The sequence below is a fragment of the Palaemon carinicauda genome, chromosome 30 (assembly GCF_036898095.1).
Source record: "Palaemon carinicauda isolate YSFRI2023 chromosome 30, ASM3689809v2, whole genome shotgun sequence".
NCBI classification, from domain to species: domain Eukaryota; kingdom Metazoa; phylum Arthropoda; class Malacostraca; order Decapoda; family Palaemonidae; genus Palaemon; species Palaemon carinicauda.
Window position 1 is genome coordinate 59495089 of NC_090754.1, and position 20303 is coordinate 59515391.

At 44.8% G+C, this 20303-nt stretch overlaps 1 long non-coding RNA gene across 1 annotated transcript in view; it reads right to left on the reverse strand.

Moving 5' to 3' along the window:
- Window positions 1–20038: 20038 nt before the first annotated feature.
- LOC137623812 (uncharacterized) overlaps window positions 20039–20303 on the reverse strand; it is a 7475-nt gene continuing 7210 nt past the window's right edge. The window contains exon 3 of the long non-coding RNA XR_011040646.1: window positions 20039–20251. This is a non-coding gene — a long non-coding RNA (uncharacterized lncRNA). The remainder of the gene's footprint in view (window positions 20252–20303) is intronic.

Genomic DNA, 20303 nt, shown 5'->3' on the forward strand with positions numbered 1-20303 from the left:
CAAGGAAAAGCTTTCCTTCCTTGATGCAACCATCTATCTTTGCTACATCCATTTCTAGAAGAGGGGCACTGATTGAACAGAAGGACGAGACTTGTGCCACTGGTGTTTGTGCCTCTTCAACACTTCTCAACAACCAAATAAGCGGTTTTGATGGTCTAATTTCTTGTATTCCGGGAGATCATGACCAAATTTATCACAGAACATACACTTCTTGTCATTTTTAGGACCCCTTAACTGATCCAATAAGTGACACTTCGACGCTATGTGGCCTAGCTGATTGTATTTGTAGCACCTTACCTCTCTAGCTGAAGTCCCTTTGATGACTTGCTCATTGGGTCCATGCCAAAGACTCTCAATAGCACTTGGTCCTGCCTGCTTAGGTGGTCAATACACAGGCTTTTTAGCTAACTTGGCTTCCTTAGAGAGCTCACTTCCATGAGCTGTGAGGTACTGCTCAGCTGCCTTGGCCAGGTCATCCAGATTAGCAGGGAACTTTTCCTTCAAATGAACTTCCAGTGTCTGAGACAGCATTGATGAACTGTTCCTTGATCACCAGCTGTTGGAGCTCGGCAAAAGTTTCATAAGCGCCAGCTTGTTCCATTCACTTCTTGAGGAAGTTCTTGAGCTTGACAATGAACTGTGCAGGGCTCTCTCCTTCTTCTGGGGGCGTGTTCCGGAACTTTTTACGGAACCATCTTCAGTAAGGTCGTATCTTCTGAAGAGCGCTTTCTTCAAAATTTCATAGTCCTTTCCATTGTTGTCAGAGAGCCGACCATAGACTAGAAGGGCATTCCCTGTCAAAAGAGCACTAAGAGACGAGGCCCACGTTGACATGTCCCCCTTGTGTGTGTTAGCATACCTCTCAAACCTCAACAAGTAGCTGTCAAGCTCATCCTTACCATCCACAAACTCCGGGAGGTTTGGGATCTTTGCTTTAGGAGAGTGGTTATTGATCACTGTCAGTGCCTCTTCATGGTGTCGTGCTGCCTCTAGTTCAAGTTTCTTTATTTCTAGTTCATGTCGTCGCTCCCGCTCCTTCTCATCTAGTGCATGCTGTCACTCCTGCTCCTTCTCTTCTAGTGCATGTCGTCGCTCCTGCTCCCTCTCTTCTAATTCAGCCAAAGCCTTCCCATGCTCAGCATCATACCTTTTCAGTCTCTCTTCTCTCTCAAGATTCTTTTCTTCTGCTTGAACCCTGTACTCGGCAAACTCAATGGCCTTCTCGTCGTCCAGTCCGTAGTCCTTTACCAATGCAAGATATTCTTTGAAGGTTTCCATGACTTCAACTTCTAGCCTTTATATTTTTTCCACTGTTGCCAATCCTCGCAAGATCGCCACTTGTCACAACTCAGGTTCAGAAATTGGCAGGTGTGAAAATAAAATAAGACTATTCTGCTTAATTTCGCTATTCTAGTATAGCCTTTATTAACACTTCAATATATAAGTCACAAACCGCAGCATACACTGCTCAAACACGCTCTATTGAGCAAAACTTCTTAAGTATTATTATAGTTCACAGTATAATAATAATAACCCCCTCGCACTTCCAGTCTTAAACTGGGAGAGAGAAAAATCCCTTTATAACACGTGCGTTAGAAGCACCACCAGTTGTCTCTCTCCCCCAAAACAAAGGTTTAAATGTTGCCTCGGCTCGTTTCCAAGGACTACGTAAAAACACAAATTCTATAACAATAAATATGTATCCATGAATAGTGTGGCGACATCTGTTGTGAAGGACTTAATGTACATATTACAAATTAAAATAAAGAAACTAGCGTTAGCTACTAACATTAGAACAAGCACACAAGTTCTACTCTCATTATTTTCAGTAAATAACAGTTCAATTACTTCAACATGAAAAACGGTAGAATAACACCATGTATAAACAGTAACTATAACAAACAAAATAAACGGATTTTGAGCGAAGCGATAAATCTATTTTTGGGTAAGGTAGCCATGTCGTCCTGATGGACGTTCCTTCTTAGTAGCTTCCAAGGCTATATTTAACTACAGTGATATATCCTAGAGAATTTTACTTAAGGTATCCAGAATTCTAACTCCTGGCACGAATTTCCCTGGCTTTCGCCTTTAGGGATATCACATAAGATCAGAGGATGTATTCTTGACACGCCACATAGCTATATACACCCCTAATAGCGTTTACGCTTCGAGAGGGTTAAGTGCCAAGAATTGTAGGAGGGCTGTTATTAAGGCAATGCTCCTACTCATACTGTTGTTGAGCGCCAGTATGACGTCATGTCCCGGCGCCATCTTGTCATTCTTTGTAGCGTTAGCGAGGTGCTACAGATACAGTACATTTGGGAGGGATTCATTCATCCTTTGTAAAAGGAGGGTGGGTCCATCAGGACGACATGGCTACCTCACCCAAAAATAGATTTTTCGCTTTTTCAAAATCAGTTTTTTGGCCTCAGGCCACGTCGTCCTGATGGAAGTTTACCAGAGCATTTATGTATCTGTGGATTTCCCATTAGTGCCAATAACCGCGAGATAAATTTTCCTTGGTCATCTAGACCTATAGACACATGGTGTTACCGTCATACACCCTTCAACTGATCATGGACTATGTCAGTGCTTCCTGCCCCCTACAGGGAAGAGTCATGGGAGACTCTAGGAAAAAACCCAAGGATTGTAAGTTCAATGAACAATCTAGCAAACAAGTTTGTATATTGGTCTCATCATATACATGTAAAACATAGTTTGTATTCTGAAAGGAATAAAGTATGTATTGACTACTGACAATTCCCGTGGTCCACTTGGTGTGTTGTAAGCAAGGTAGACAGATTTTCATTCATGTAGGAAATTTGTACAAGTCAGTAAAGCAATCAGATCTATAGAATGGCTTGAGGAGTGATCGCAGACAAGTTGGTATCGGTCTTATTAGATCTCTTCAAGTGTTTGATGCATATTTTCTCCAGACTCCTGATGCATCTTTTAACTGTGCTCTCAGCACTGGGTCTGTCACTGAGTCAAACTGGAGAGAACCCAGAACCCTCTCTTGTTGCCGTCTTGATATCCTGTCGGATTGTAGAAGTCTCTTGACAGATCCCGCTATCTCTCTCCTCTTCTTAATGGAATGGAGAGGCAGTGTGACTGTAAGTTTAAGTGAACGCCCAGCCATTGGAACTTTTGAGCTGGAGATAGTCGAGACTTTTCCAGGTTGATCTTGAATCCTAGATGTTCCAGAAACTGGATCACTTCCTTGGAGGCTTGCGTGCATTTTTCTTCGGATGCTGCCCACACCAGCCAGTCGTCCAGGTAGGCAATCACCTGAACTCCCTTTAGTCGTGGTTGACAAATGACTGCGTACGCAAGCTTTGTAAATACCCTTGGGGCTATGTTTAGTCCGAAGGGCATGGCTCTGAAGACGTATTGTCTCTTTAGCAGCTTGAATCCAAGGTAGGATGAAACTTGTTGATTGATTGGGACATGCCAATATGCGTCCGCCATGTCTATGGAGACTGTGTATGCCTGTTTGGGCAGTAGGGTCCTTATTTGTTGAAGAGTAAGCATCCTGAACTTGTAGTTCACTATGAACTTGTTGAGTGGTGACAAGTCCAGAATGACTCTGAGTTTTTCCGAATCCTTCTTCGGAACACAAAACAGCCTTCCTTGGAATTTGACGGACTTTGTCCTCCTTATGACTCTCTTGTCTAAGAGTTTTTGAACATACTCTTCCAGAATGGGGGTTCAGTGTTGGAAGAATTGAGGGAAAGCTGGTGGCGTTGTGTTCCAACTCCACCCCAGTCTGTTCTTGATTAGGCTGTGGGCCCAGGGATCGAAGGTCCAACTATCTCGGAAAGAGAAAATTCTCCCTCCTACCGGGAGCATCTCACTTTGAGTGCTGGTTGGAGGACTTGCCTCCTTGACCACGTCCATCCTTGTTGCCCCTGCCTCTAGAGGGGCGTCTAGGGGAACCTCGAAAGGAACCTCGAGACTTCAGCCAAAAGTTCGTGATTGCCTTTCAAAGGCTGGGGTGAAAACAGGCAACTGTGTCGCTAGTTGCTGGGGCACCAGTTGGAACATGGTGGGTGGTTGTGCCACCGTCTGGGACACCGTGGCCACGGGAAGTTGTTGTTGTCGAGGTGGGCGAGAGGGCACTCTTGGTCGCTTAGTCTTCCTTCTGTGTTGGGGACCCTCCTCTGGTGAAGACTTTCTCTTAGTTGACAAGCCCCACTTCTGAAGAAGATTCCTGTTCTCCGTGGCAGCTTTGTCGACAACCTCTTTGACCACTTCACTTGAGAAGAGGTCTTTTCCCCAGATGCTGGAAGCTATCAGCTTCCTTGGTTTGTGCCTCACCGCAGCCGAGGCAAACACGAACTCTCTACAAGCCCGTCTGGCTTTGATAAAGTTGTACAGGTCTTTAATGACTGTTGCCAAGTGAGCTTTGGCAAGGACCATGTACATGTCTGGTGTTTGGGGAATACTTGCCATTGTCTCCAGTCCAGTCTGAAGAGACATTGAGGCGGCAAGTCTTTCCTTTGTTTCCTGCTCCCTGCTCAGGTGGAAGTCCGACAACTTAGGGAGGTCTTCTCCGAACTGACGTCCGGCAATGTTAGCCTCCAATTTCCCGACTGAGAAGGTGTTATAAACATCCTTCCAGTCTGCATCATCCGATGGTAGGGCAAGTTAGAATGGCCTACACTCTTCGAGTGTGGGGTAAGGTTTCCCAGCCTCGACTGCCTTTAAGGCTGCCTTGAACCCTTTTTCCATAAAGGGGAAGGCACAGGAAGAAGCAGCAATGAAGGACAGGTGCTTCTTGCGGAGAGCCAGTACCTTAGAGCTAGTGAAGGGCCTCTCTTTCAAGGTACTGGTGAACAAGGCCTGGGCTTTGGGGAGGTCAAGTATTATGACCTCTTTCGGCTCTGTCTCCTCTTTCGAGGGAGGTTCCGTCCTCAGATGAACGTAGCAGTCAGGATAGGCCCCTTTGCTGGGCCAGAACTCAACATCCTCTACTGGGACCGTACCCAGCTTGTCGGAGAGGAAGATCTTCCCTCCTGACATAGGCATATGTTCAGCATACCTCCACGGGTTGACGTCCGAGAAATGGGGAAGGTCCTTAACATTTAGCTTCTTCGGAGCTAAACGGGAAGTCACGAGCTGGTACATCTCAGTTCAAAGGGTAACTTCTTTCTCAGATGACTCCTTCTTCATGTCTTGAAACATAGACAGGAGAGATGTTAGGGTGTGACTAATATTGTCCAATTGAGGAGCAGAGGAGGTCGATGGGACGGGCTCAGCCACCGGAGCCGATGAAACCGAAATAATTTTGGGTCCTTCATCGTCGTCCTCAGGAGGTAATACAGACTCCTGCTCCTGTTCTTTGGCTAGAAGACTACGTTCCATCTCCTCGGAAACAACCGACATGTTGTCTTCCAGCTGGATGTCCTTCATAGCATCCGAAAATTCAGGTTCTATTGGAATCTGGACGAGGGGGATCTCAGATTGAGGTTGAGGGATAACTGCATCCGAAGATGCCCTAGTGAAAAGACGGGCCCTCATCCTTTCATTAGGAAGGTATGGGCCAGTGGTATTCTTCTGAAAACCTCTGACCCATTTACGTAGCTTCTCTCTTGCTGCATCCCTCGACTCAGTTGACTTTTGATCATCAAAAGCCTCAGTAACCAGATTGGAACATACGTCACATACCTGGGGGTCCCAATAGTTTAGAGAGCCCTTTGTCGTTGCGCAGCGCGCATGCGTCCTGCACAATCCATGGCCGCAGAAGTTCTTACTGCGAACCTTGCAGAAATGGTTCCCACACTCGGGATAGTCCTCCTACAAAGAAAGGAAAGGCAGATGAGTATTCAGTGAATTATCTCACAAAATTCATCATACAATGTTATATATATTTTAGCTTAGGATAGGTAAGCTAGAAAGGAAAGAGGAAAGACACCTACATGTGTTTCCTGCTCAGCCAATTGCTATGACCTCCCTCAAAATTGAATTTCGGGGTATTCTAAAGATAGAATTATTAATAGAAATTTTATCCTCAGGATATATAAAGGTGTAACATAACACCGTCTTCAGGAATTCAATATTGGGAATTGAATGTAGTGATCACTGAATTTTAAAGAAAGAACTCACTTTCTTTATATCAAGTGGTCTCACAATAGGTTGCCCATGAAACACCTTGTGGGTTAGAAAAATGAATGAGCTACCGTACAGACTGTACAGTGGTTTTCTTATTGCAGTATAATCAATATCGCAATCTGAATGAGCTACCGTACAGACTGTACAGTGGTTTTCTTATTGCAGTATAATCAATATCGTAATCTTTACTGACCACTACACAGCCATATACTGTAGTACCTACCGGCGTATGACGGCATGGTAGTTCCTGGTTTAAGTAGAAGGTATGCTGTCTTCTACTGGTAGTGAGCGGCAGACTGCCAGCAGTTGCATGACATTCGGCGGCCCCCCAGCAGCCGGCAGCGAGTGATATGTCGTCAGACAAGCATTCGACCGGCTGCCGGCAGTCATCATAGCCGCCAGCAGCCGGCCGGTGTGTCGGCGGCTGCCATTGGGTCGCTGGCAGCCGGCCGGTGTATCGCCAGCTGCCATTGGGTCGCCGACCGTCGGCAACCCATAACATTCGGCGGCAGTGCAACCTGCCGGCAGCCTACAGTAAGCCCGGCTGCCGGCGGCTCCATGGACGCCGGCAACTAGGACCCAGGATACTAGTGGTAAGAGAGAGAGAAAGCATGGATGGGAGGGGGTTGCAAAGGCTCAGCCTTACAGTCCTCCATCTAGAATGAGGGTTCATATGGAAGGGGGAATTACATTCGGGCTTCCATCCAGCCACAACCTGACCGATACCAGCCGCCAGGGTTATGGAAGGCAGACCAAGAGAGGACTAAAGAACACTCGATAGGGGTAGGGGAATCTCTGCCGGCAGCCGGCGGAGAACCCAGGCCAATCCCACAATCTACCAGAACTAGGGTCGATTGTAGAATGATGGCTAAAGATATGTGAAGGCTAGGCCATCACTAAAGGCTGCCATTGGGTCGCCGACCATCGGCAACCCATAAAATTTGGTGGCAGTGCAACCTGCCAGCGACCTACAGTCCTGCCGGCTGCCGGCGGCTTCATGGACGCCGGCAGCTAGGACCCAGGATACTAGTGGTAAGAGAGAGAAAGCATGGATGGGAGGGGGTTGCAAAGGCCCAGCCTTACAGTCCTCCATCTAGAATGAGGGTTCATATGGAAGGGGGAATTACATTCGGGCTTCCATCCAGCCACAACCTGACCGATACCAGCCGCCAGGGTTATGGAAGGCAGACCAAGAGAGGACCAAAGAACACTCGATAGGGGTAGGGGAATCTCTGCCGGCAGCCGGCGGAGAACCCAGGCCAATCCCACAATCTACCAGCACTAGGGTCGATTGTAGTATGATGGCTAAAGATATGTGAAGGCTAGGCCATCCCTAAAGGCTGCCATTGGGTCGCCGACCGTCGGCAACCCATAAAATTTGGTGGCAGTGCAATCTGCCAGCGACCTACAGTCCTGCCGGCTGCCGGCGGCTTCATGTACGCCGGCAGCTAGGACCCAGGATACTAGTGGTAAGAGAGAGAAAGCATGGATGGGAGGGGGTTACAAAGGCTCAGCCTTACAGTCCTCCATCTAGAATGAGGGTTCATATGGAAGGGGAAATTACATTCGGGCTTCCATCCAGCCACAACCTGACCGATACCAGCCGCCAGGGTTATGGAAGGCAGACCAAGAGAGGACCAAAGAACACTCGATAGGGGTAGGGGAATCTCTGCCGGCAGCCGACAGAGAACCCAGGCCAATCCCACAATCTACTAGCACTAGGGTCGATTGTAGAATGATGGCCAAAGGTATGTGAAAGCTAGCCCATCACTAAAGGACAGCAAGGGGAGGGGTGAGGGTCCTGTAGGTGAGGTAGTAGCCGGCAGGTTCTACCTCACCTAATAAGACTCCGTTCCAATACAAGGACAACCCCAAGGGGCCAGGAATTTGACTCCCTAGTCTAGGGTTAGCTTAATAGAATGAGATGGCAGCACCCTAAGCAAGAGAAAAATTCAATTCTTCAGCTTAGATTCTGCCAGCACTGGACTGGGTTCTACATCTTCAATGCAGTCCACTGCAGAGGAGCCTCAAGACCAATCATCCATCACTGCTCCTGCACTGGTCCTGGACCTTTCTGCAGATCGTTTGTGATCTCCTTCGGTGGAAGGTCGTCCTTTTAAAGGACACGTCGACCTTCCATCCAACAGACCTGCCGACCTGCCGTCACCATTTCTACATGGGCCTAACAAGGCTCCGCCAAAGCACGCTATTACGCGCCAACCACATACATGCTATGTGCCAACGAGACCTGACGAATGCTCTTTAGTAGCTCGTCAAGCACAATCACTTAACCCTAACACAAGGCATCAAGGGCGTATGCGCCAACACGCGCATTCGCTCCAACAGGAGCATAGCTCCATCATGCGCTATGCGCGACCTCATGCACATATGCGCCCACGTTCTCCTGCGCGCCAGGTCTTGCCTGCACGCCCTGCGCTTACACGCCAACATTCTCCTACGTGCCCGCGCCCAGCTGCACTCCAACACTCACATGCGCTCCAGCGCTCACCTGCGCAAAAACCACCTGCTCGCCATCAACCTCCCGCGCAATGGCGCTCTTCTGCGTGCCACCGCTCTCCCGCACGCCATCAGTCTCCTGCCCGCGTGCATACGCGCCCAACATCCAACTCTCCTGCGCCATGCTGCGCATCTACTGAAAGTAGTACTTCTGGGAAGTCAGCAATGCTGGCTTCTCCCACGCGCTAAGCAGTACCATCGCGCCATCACGCCATCGCTCACCTGCGGCGCACCAGCCTTCTCCCGTGCGCATCTACAAGGATACGCGCATGCCCCGCAAACGCTCGCCCATCCTCTCCAAAGAATGTGCGGCAACATTCTCTCGCGCGCCCCACATGATTCAACTGCACGCCCGCATGCTAGGGGTCTTTCTCCTGCACGCGCGCCCTACGGCTGGTATAGATGCGAGCAAACTCTCTCCCACGCTCCCGCGCACTCAACGTGATAATCCTGCGCGCCCCCGCACACTCAACATGATAATCCTGCGTGCCCGCGCGCGCCAACAGTATCCCGCAAGCGCGCCCGCGCTCCAACAGTCTCTCGCGCGTGAGCCCTGATATTCTCCTTCCATCAAGCGCCATTATTCTCCCTCGCGCGAGCATCAATATCCTCCCGCACGTGAGACTACTGAACTATGCTCAGCAAGGTCGCCATCGCCTCATTCCCCTTCCCGCAATCGCATACCACCGCGCATTGTGGGGGAAGGGAAACATCTAGAGGGGTCCAGGATCCCAAAGCATTTTCAGGAGAACCTACCAATGATGGGGACTCCTCCCAGGGATCCTTCAATCCCTGTCCCTTCAAGGGGTATGTCTGACAGCACATCTGTCAGCCAACAGCCCTGATTCAATGCACTGATCAGAGCCGTAATGCAGGCTTTCAAGCCTATCTTCTCTGAATTGGGTCACAGAACCATGGCTTCTTCTACCCGTTTGAAGAGAAATAGAGGAGTTCCAGACGCGGTCACTTCCCCAAGGGCGAAACTGACTCCACGCAGACCTTTGAGGCAGGTTCCTTCTTTTCCTCAGACTGCCTCTCCTTCCCTTTCGGATGAAGATTTCCCGTTCCCAAGGGAATCACGCGAAGAGAGACTTTCCCCCATCGCACCAATGGGGAGACCTCTCCTCGCGCCGAGGGGTCTACTCAGTCAGTGATTGAAAGGAACAATCCACCCTCATCAATGTTGGAGTCCTACATCCTTCACAGGAAGGAATTTAAGGACTTCAAAACATTGCCGAAGTCCTCTACTAGGACTAGGATGGAGCCAGCTAGCCACTCAGGGAATGTCCGTGACTCTCCCCAAGAAGAGCCTTTGGGGATAGAAGGAGACTTCGCTGTAAGCCCTACAGCAGGAGGAGACCAGCAAGAGTCAGAACATGCGTTTTGGCAAGTTCTGACTCTAATGAGGGCTCTCAATGGGTTTTCCGACACAGAGATCCCTCCTCGATAGGGCAAGGACACGGTCTTGGACCATGTCTTTGGTACTCAGAAACCCTCCAAGACCAGTAAAGCACTGCCCTGGTCTCAAGGGGTTAAGAGTACCAGGGACAAGATCTCACAACAGCTCTCCGAGATGTCCTCCTCCAACCATTCCGGTGCCACCAACAAGCTCCTCCCACCTCCTCGTGTACAGCAGAGGAGGTCCTTGAGAAGCCTTGTTTAGCTCTTCCTCTTCACCACTCGCTGGAAGAGCTAACCAGGGGAGTCCCTCTTGATAGACTCTCCAACCGGCAGGTCTCGTTCTCGGCAGGTGAGATCCTCTACCAGGAGAAAGTTGCGAAGTGTGCTATGCAAGCCACTTAATGGCTCAATATCTGGTTGGGGACCTTAGGTATCCTGATACGTTCTGAGGACTTCTCCAAAGAACGTACCAGGAAAGCTATGGAAAACTTCTTTCTCTCAGGTACTCGCACGATCGAGTTTCTGGCCCACCAAGTCTCGAACTTGTAGGCAAATACCATCCTGAAACGTCGGGATGCAGTAGCTGAGAGATTCCATCAGAAGGTCCCTAGCACCGAGATCAATAGGCTCAAACGTTGCTCCCTAGAGCAGTGGTTCCCAACCTTTTAAACATGGCGACCCATTTTAGAACAAGCAATCAGGAAGCGACCCCAATCCTTAAAATATCTTATATACACATTAATTTTTTTTTTTTTTTTTTGTTGAATATACAATAAACTGCCATATATTGCGATTATTGAATGATAGATTATCTATTCGTAAAGTAACTAAACATTCCGTAAATTCATGATTAATTTCACATTTATTCATAAAAAAACTCCAAAGCTGCTACAAAAATTAATTAATTGTAAAACAATTCAAAATTATTAGAACACAAATTTCCAACGTTATGTAAAGCGGTGTTTATGAACTGACCTTAATGAGACGGCTGGTATTGTAATTTTTTAGCTAGCAATTCTATCCGGGGCTCCGTTGTCATATTCCACATTTAATTGATTTCGGCATTTGTTTTTAAGGATGAGAAGTTGGGAGAAGGCTGATTCACATAAGTAAGTTGTTGGGAACGGCAATAAATTCCTTATTGCGATTTTTGGAAACTTTTTACCCAAAATTCTTGTAGTTGTAGTTCACTTCAACAAATTGGGCAAGTGTTGGGAACATGTATAATTCATTTTGGTTAATTTCGGTGATCCAGAGTTCCAATTTCATTCTCAAAGACAATATCTTTTTCAGACAAAGATATAATCATACTTTCCTTACCCTGTGATCCTATATTAATATTATTAAACATCTCAGAAATGTTGACCAGGTATACCAATTTCCACAACGTAAATTCATCCGTAAACAATGATTCATATTTACTTGCATTTTGAGAAGCGAGAAATATTTGCAGCTCTCCTCTCAAATCAAAAAATCTTTTCAGCGCCTTTCCTTTCGAGAGCCACGTTACCTCTGTGAAACAGTAGTGCTTCATGCATTGAACTCATATCTCCACATAAAACTTAAGAGCCATGTTACAGGTGGCCTTGATTTAATGACATTTACTGTACTGCTTTAATCACTCGGTTAAGCACTTCTTTGAAGGGTTCAGGTAACATCTTGGTAGCTAATACTTGTCGATAAATGATGCAGTGAGTCCCAATTACTTCTAGAGTCACTTTTTTAACTAACAATTGAAGGCAGACTTACAGCCGAGCATCGTATGTGCCCCGTCAATACAAACTCCGCACAATTTCTCCCATTCGATCGAATGTTCTTTGAAGAAGTCATCCATTAAATAAAAAACATCAGCAGTAATAGTTGAAGTTTGCAGAGGCTTACAAAACAAGAAATCTTTAACTTTTTCCTTTTTATAATACCGAACATACACAAGAAGTTGAGAAAAAGTTTGTCACATCATTAGTTTCATCAAGCTGTTACATTAAGTTTCATAGTATGATGCAAACATGGATTGATAAAGGGAACATTTTCTCCTGAATCATGGCAGTATGATCCTAAGAACCACTGTAGGGACTCCCAAGATAGGTATTATAATGAGTTTTAGGTGTCCGTAAGGTCAAATAACTGAGCGAGCGAAAGATTGTTGGAGTCTAACCTACACGTGAGCCAACCCATTCAGTTATTTAACCATTGGTGTAATGCTCTTGCAGGAACGATTTGAGTTCAGAAAGTATTGAATTCAAAATGTTTCAACACTCAGAAAATATATATTCTTTGGTATGGTACCTATTGTGCAAACATGCAGCCTATTCTATTAAAAGCTTTTAAATGGGCTAATATACCAATAACTGTTGCTGTTGTGTTACTCCCCTTGTAAAGAATTTCTTTAATTGTCTCAACGTGTTTTTTTCACCTTGTTTTATATAAAATTCCGATTCAGCTCAAAATAGATTGGCAACCCCAGGGGATTGAAGTAGCGACCCCATTTGTGGTCCCGACCCACAGGTTGGGAACCACTGCCCTAGAGGGATCCGCCTAAGGATGTGGAACATGCCACTGAGAGGTGGAGAAAGTCTCATCAAGACTCCCTCCTTCATAGGGCTTTAACATCTAAGCCCTATAAGCCTCCAGCACCACAGCAGTCCTGTCCAGTCAAGACCACTAAGACGACAACAGCAGCGAAGACCTTGGTGTCTAAGCCCTTTCCTGTCACAGAAAGGAAAGGCAAAAAGTCCTCCAGGGGAGGCAAGAATCCTAGAGGGAGCAGCTGAGGCCGTAAACGCTAGGATAGGCAGTCCCCCTGCATGTCCACCAGTGGGGGGATGCCTACAAAGTTGCTCAAACAGGTGGAAGCAACTCGGGGCCGATTCCTGGACAATCTCCGTGATCAGTCTAGGATATTGCGTCCCATTCATAACATCTCTACCTCCCCTGACGCCAAATCCAGTGTCATTGAACTCCCTTGCCATGGGATCGGCCCTGTTAAAGAAGGGCGCTCTCCAAGAGGTCCTCAACGGATCTCCAGGCTTCTTCAGTCGACTCTTTCTTGTAAAGAAGGCGTCTGGAGGCTGGAGACCAGTCATCGACCTCTCAGCTCTGAACAAGTTTGTCAAACAAATTCTGTTCAGCATGGAGACGGCGGACACGGTCAGACTAGCAGTAAGACTTTAGACTTCATGTGCACACTGGACCTAAAGGACGCATACTACAAGATCCCAATCCATCCATCTTCAAGGAAGTACTTAAGGTTCAGCCTAGACAACAGAAAGTACCAGTTCAAGGTGCTGTGCTTTGGTGTTTCCACAGCACATCAAGTCTTCACCAGAGTGTTCACCCTAGTATTATCTTGGGCTTACAGGATTGGTATCATTCTCCTCCGTTATCAGGACGACTGGTTAATCCTAGCAGACTTGGTGTCGACTCTTCTTCAACACCAAGACAAACTTCTGAGACCTTGCCAAGATCTGGGGATCATGGTAAATCTCGAGAAGTCTTCACTGCTACCAACTCAAAGACTGGTATACCTAGGCATGATTACAGATACCACTCTCCACAAAGCCTTCCCATCAGACGACTGGATAGCAAGGCTGAGGAAAGTCGCATGACCTTTTCTCAGACGAGAAGAACTTCCAGCCCAATCGTGGTTACGTCTCCTCGGTCACCTTTCATCGCTGGCTCGTCTAGTTCCCAACGGTCGCCTCAGGATGAGATCCCTCCAGTGCGACTCAAGTCCCTGTGGAATCAAGCGTATGACTCCCTGGACATCCAGATCCCCATGGGACCTGGGGAACTGACGGATCTCCTATGGTTGGTGGCAGACGAGAACCTACGAAAAGGAGTGGATCTTCTCGTCATCCACCCGGATTTGATGCTGTTTTCGGACGCTTCAAAATCAGGGTGGGGAGCCCACCTGCTGCACCACACGACCTCAGGCCTCTGGTCAGAGTCAGAAAAGTACCTCGACATAAATCTCCTAGAGATGAAGGCCGTCTTTCTGGCCCTTCAACAATTCCAACAGTACCTGGCAAGTCACTCTGTGGTGGTGATGAGCGACAACACCACAGTAGTGGCCTACATCAACAAACAAGGAGGTACTTTTTCGCAGCAACTATCCCATCTAGCAGTAGAGTTACTGATATGGGCCGAAATCCACTCGACAACACTATCGGCATGCTTCCATACGGGCAAAAGGAATGTGCTCGCCGACAACCTGAGCAAAGCATCTCAGATAGTGAGTACCGAGTGGTCTTTGGATCATCTAGTAGCCAAGAAAGTCCTGACTTTGTGTGGTTCTCCGATTGTGGACCTTTTCGCAACGGCCCTGAACTCCAGGCTTCCGTTGTACTGTTCCCCAGTCCCAGACCCCAAGGCTCTCTGGCAAGATGCTTTCCAACAATGGTGGGACAACATCGGTCAATCTTTCAATGACCCTCATAGCTTCCATCCGGGCAAAAGGAATGTGCTCGCCGTCAACCTGAGCAGAGCATCTCAGATAGTGAGTACCGAGTGGTCTTTGGATCATCTAGTAGCCAAGAAAGTCCTGACTTTGTGGGGTTCTCCGATTGTGGACCTTTTCGCAACGGCCCTGAACTTCAGGCTCCCGCTGTACTGTTCCCCAGTCCCAGACCCCAAGGCTCTCTGGCAAGATGCTTTCCAACAACGGTGGGACAACATCGGTCAATCTTTCAATGACCCTCATAGCTCCGCTATGGCATCACGCAGAATGGTTCCCGGACCTTCTGCAACTCCTAACGGAGCTACAAAGAGATCTCCCTCCACAACACAATCTACTCAAACAACCAAATGCCAACATCTTCCACAAAGCCGTAGGTTCACTACAGCTTCACGCCTGGAAACTATCCAGCATCTCCTCTCTGAGAGAGGATTTTCGCAACAAGTTGCGATCAGGATGTCTGGACACCTGCAAAAGTCTTCAGCAGCAGTCTACCATGCAAAGTGGAAAGTCTTTTATGGTTGGTGTCGTTGAAGGGGTATCTCTCCACTCGATGCCACTATTCCAACAATAGCGGAGTTCCTCGTGTATTTGCGTGAAGATATGCGCCTTTCAGTCTCGGCAGAGAAAGGCTATCGCTCAGCCTTAAGTCTCGCCTTCAGGCTGAAAGGAATGGACATTTCCTCATTGCTAGAACTTTCTCTACTCATACGTAATTATGAACTTACCTGCCCTCAGTCGGAAGTGAGACCTCCCCCATGGAACGTGGTTTGAGTTCTCGGGTCTCTTAAGAGACCTCCTTATGAACCATTACGCTAGGCATCAGATCGCCACCTAACGTGGAAGATGGTATTCCTGCTAGCTTTGGCCTCTGCCAAGCGAGTCAGCGAACTTCATGGTCTCTCGTATGACATTGCCCATTCAAGGGGATGGGGGGAGGAAACGTTCAGCTTCGTCCCTGAGTTTATTGCTAAGACTCATGCTAAGACTGCATGGATTCGGAGGGTCATTAACCTGGCACTGAATCCAGACCCTCCTCTGTCACGTCGCCCCAGAGCACATGATGTCAGGGGCATAGCTACGTCCCTGGCCTTCAAAAGAAATTTTTCAGTGATGCAGGGTCTTCAAGCTGGGGTGCAGAAACGTCAAACAACGTTCACATCCCACTACCTGCAAGACGTGACCCACAGGAGACTCGATACATTCTCTATCGGTCCTGTGGTGACTTCACAACAGCTGGTTTATAACATCAAGCTCCTTATTGGACAAGTAGAAGCGTGCACGGACAGAGTGTCGAAAGACTGAGTGTCGAAGGACAGAGCGTCGAAGGACAAACTGTCGAATGGACAAAGTGTCAAACAGACAAAATGTCGAACAGACAATGTGTCGAACAGACAATGTGTCGAAATTATAAAAATGATAAATGATAAAATATAAATGATGGAAAGAGAGAGAATACGGTATCCATTTAACTAACGACCTAATTAACCTTTAACTATATAATAATGTTTACATTGGTATATCCTTACATATAACTATATAACAATGATGAAATATAAATGATAAAAAGAGAAAGAATGCAGTATCCATTTAACTAACGACCTAATTAACCTTTAACTACATAATAATGTTTACATTGGTATATCCTTACATATAACTAAATAACAATGTTTACAATGATATATCCTTACATATAACAATTCTTACATTGTTATATTCTTACATGCATATTCTAGAGAGAGATAGAGAGAATATATATACGGTATTCAGTCTGTTAGAGATTTCACACCAGTTAACTTCCTTCGAGATTTAAGTTTCAATTTAAATTTCCATTCCACCTAACCTATAATAATGGAAATAATCAAGACTCAAATGGGTGGAAAGAAACTGCTACATGAAGGCTATGCATACGTGGTAGATAAAGTGGTTAACGAAAGAATATATTGGAAATGTGAAAAACGAAACTATTGTAACGGCAGAGCAATAACTCAAGGTGGAACAATTTCCAAAACTACTGAGTTTTTTTTATGATGAAACCGATGAAACATAAGGAGAATTTATAACTCCTTGTAACTCTCTATCTTCTGGATGACCTTGAAGTCCTATTGCTTGACGTAAGCCTAAAATCAATAATCAAATTCAATCTATCTCTGTCTCTTTTTAACTTTTGTCCATTCTACACTTTGTCCATTTTACACTTTGTCCATTCGACACATTGTCCTTCGACGCTCTGTCCTTCGACACTCTGCCTTTCGACACTCTGTCCTAATACCAGTAGAAGAAGGTTGAGAGCATTGTTACCCGGTTTTAGTCTGCATGAATGAAAAGGTTTGACTGGCCCTTATTCTTTTCTTCATCATCCCCTCTCTTGGGAAAAGCAGCATCCTGGGTTCTCTGCATAGCTGACCTCAAAACACTGCAGGTAAACCATGCTCCATTGTGTTCTTAGTATTAAGATTAATACTGTTACGTCCCCATACCTGACGAGGTGGTATTGGGAAAGTCCTAGTCTACAAGTTTCCATTTAAAGAACTTCAGAACAACTTTCTAGGATGAGTCACACTTCTTCATACCTTCTTACATAGCTTGCGTAGGCTGCAGACATTGCGTAGCAAGGTTCTAGCGAGGTACAGGGACTCCTTATTTCTTCGGTGCTTACACACTCAAATAAGGAGCCCCCGGGCAAAGTCAAAAGCCAGACTGGCTGGGACGTCCACCCTTCCTAATGGGTGGGTCACCCCTATTAAATAGCGTGGTTTGTATTCCAGTTACGGAACAAATGACAAATTCGTAGATAATTTGTATTTTTCCTAACTGTACGAACCTTAGCTATTTAACCAAACTGGCCCGGCAGCCTATCCCCCTTGAAGTCCTACCTCCAAGCAAAGTGAGCTCAAGCACAGGTGTGTGAGAGGGGGTGGGGGATAGCAAACTACCCTCCCCTACCCCCGCTAACTAGCGGTGTGGGTAGTAATTCCTCGTTAAAAAATTAATGGCCCGTCATTTCAGCTACGCCGAAAGTAATACCCCTATTAAATAGCTAAGGTTTGTATAGTTAGGAAAAATACAAATTAACTACGAATTTGTCCTTTTATATAAAATCTAACACTGAGGTATATATGTAACAGTGCTTATAATTATGTACATAATTAAGTTCTATATGTACGGATACAATGATGCTGCCCTCAATGCCTAAGTCTTCTGACCCTTATTATTATTATTATTATTATTATTATTATTATTATTATTATTATTATTATTATTATTATTATTATTTGCCAAGCTACAACCCTAGTTGGAAAAGAAGGATGCTATAAGCCCAAGGGGTCCAACCGGGGGAAATGGCCAAGTGAGGAAAAGAAACGAGGAAAAAATATTCTAAGAACAGTAACAATATTGAAATACATATTTCTTATATAAACTATAAAAACTTTAAACAAAACAATAGAAAGAGAAATAAGATAGAATATTGTGCCCAAGTGTACCCTCAAGTAAGAGAACTCTATCAAGACAGTGGAAGACCATGGTACAGAGACTATGGCACTACCCAAGATTAGAGAACAATGGTTTGATTTTGGAGAGTGTCCCTCTCCTAGAAGAGCTGCCTACCAATGTACGAAAACTTCACAGAAATAATCTTTCAGGGGAATTCCTTTTATTTATCCTACTGAGAAGTATTTTACTATTCTGAAATGGCGTAAAGACGGAATCTAAATGTATACAGTATTTGATGGTTGAACAATTTGGTATAACTAATTCTGGAAATTTATTATTTCAAACATATGTATAATATATTTTATTCATGATTAAAGGTTACAAATGGTCAGCATAATGTTTTACAATTTTTTAACAAACAAGTATTATTATTATTATTATTATTATTATTATTATTATTATTATTATTATTATTATTATTATTATTATTATTATTATTATTATTATTATTATTATTATTTTTATTTTTTTCCTATTTTTATTTTTATTACTTGCTAAGCTACACCCCTAGCTGGAAAAGCAAGATTTTATAAGCCCAAGTGCTCCAAAAGGGAAAATAGCTCGGCGAGGAAAGGAAATAAGGAAATAAACTTCAAGGGAAGTAATTAGCAATTAAAATATATATTGATAGTAACCACATTAGAATAAATCATATATAAACTATAAAAACTGAAAAACAGAAGGAAGAGAAATAAGATAGAACAGTGTGCTTGAGTTATACTGTACCTTCAAGCTAGGGAACTTTAGCCAAGACTTTATACCATGCAATCTTTAGCTTAAACACTTTTTTGTACGTACTTGTTTTACACGAGCTTTCTCCCTTACAAATATTTGCGAATATTTTTCCAGAGGAAATTTTGTACGTAGGAAACTTTTCCTACAAAAAATTTGCACGACGAACATTTAACCTTACGAGAATTTTTCCATAACAAACTTTTGACATGACAAACTTTATACCTTACATATTTTATGCTGGCGTACTTTGGGCAAATGATTTTTGTCTTTCGAATTATTTGTTGCCATACAAAGATTTTCCATACGAATTTTAGTTTGGAACCCATCTGAACTGAGGTTTTTGTTTTCATGATTTTTGTATGTTGATATGAACAGTTTTGAATGTCTTGGCTTCATCCTTAGAATAAAGTACTCCTATTAACAAATCCTTTTGAAGTCAATAGCCAGAAGTGTGCTCATAGACAGGCATTGGAAGGATTTTCATCCACCAAGAAAAAACTCATACTCCACGTACATTACTATTCCTAATCAATTTGTCCATTATTATCAGGGAATTCCATTTCTTTTGTGAAATCATGTTGTAGAATTGATTAAATCAATAGGCTTTTGTGGAGTTTTCATCCATGACAGTGTAACTTGATGTTTACAAAATTTATTTAAATTAGTTTGATGATATCTGAATGATCTATTACTATTGCTACCAGCTGAACGAGGCTTTTTGATGTCCTGCTAGCAGAACTTTATAGACCACAAGAAATGTTTAAGGTCCTAATAATGAGAACTTTGGGCTTTGTTGTCCCACAAGTTTTGATTCAGTGTCATTAAATCCACTCTTTTACTTCCTCACTAAAGGCAGTTCATCTCAACAAATGATGGCCTTTGATGCTCCTCAAATAAGGCACAGTGCTGCCCCAGAAAAACTAAAGAGGTAACTTTTAAAGGTGTTACACCACCTGAAGTTTCTTCATGACCCATTTATAATCATTATACCTTACACATCCACTTATTTACATTCATGTCTCCAAGGCATCTGTTGAGTTATGAATAGTTTCTCATTTTACACTTCAGTAGGGTCTCTCTCTCTCTCTCTCTCTCTCTCTCTCTCTCTCTCTCTCTCTCTCTCTCTCTCTCTCTCTCTCTCTCTCAGATAAAAAATAAATTTTGTATAAAGATGTATGCATCATAATTTGGCATTACAATCATTTAAATAATAATTTGAAGAATAAAAATGGGAAATTAAAGCACTTTCGACATTCTCAACATCAAACCATCTTTAATTCAACTACAAAAATGGTCTCTTAACGATTTCCCTCAGGATTACAAACTTTAGCCTTTGTTGGCGTATACAAAAACCTCAACCAGCTGGAGCTGGTGGGCATCATCTCCGACCTTCTGAATGCTAACGTACCTGCCGGGGACACCATAGTAATGGGAGCAGACCAAGAAACCCCTTCCAGCACCATAAGGTCCTTTGTAGGTCGACATCAGCGTATATGAACTGAAATTGCCATCTTCTACCAGTTCTGAACCAACTCGGACCTGGGAAAAAAATCTCATTATGCGAGTGAATCGGTTGTTTTTTTTTTTTTTT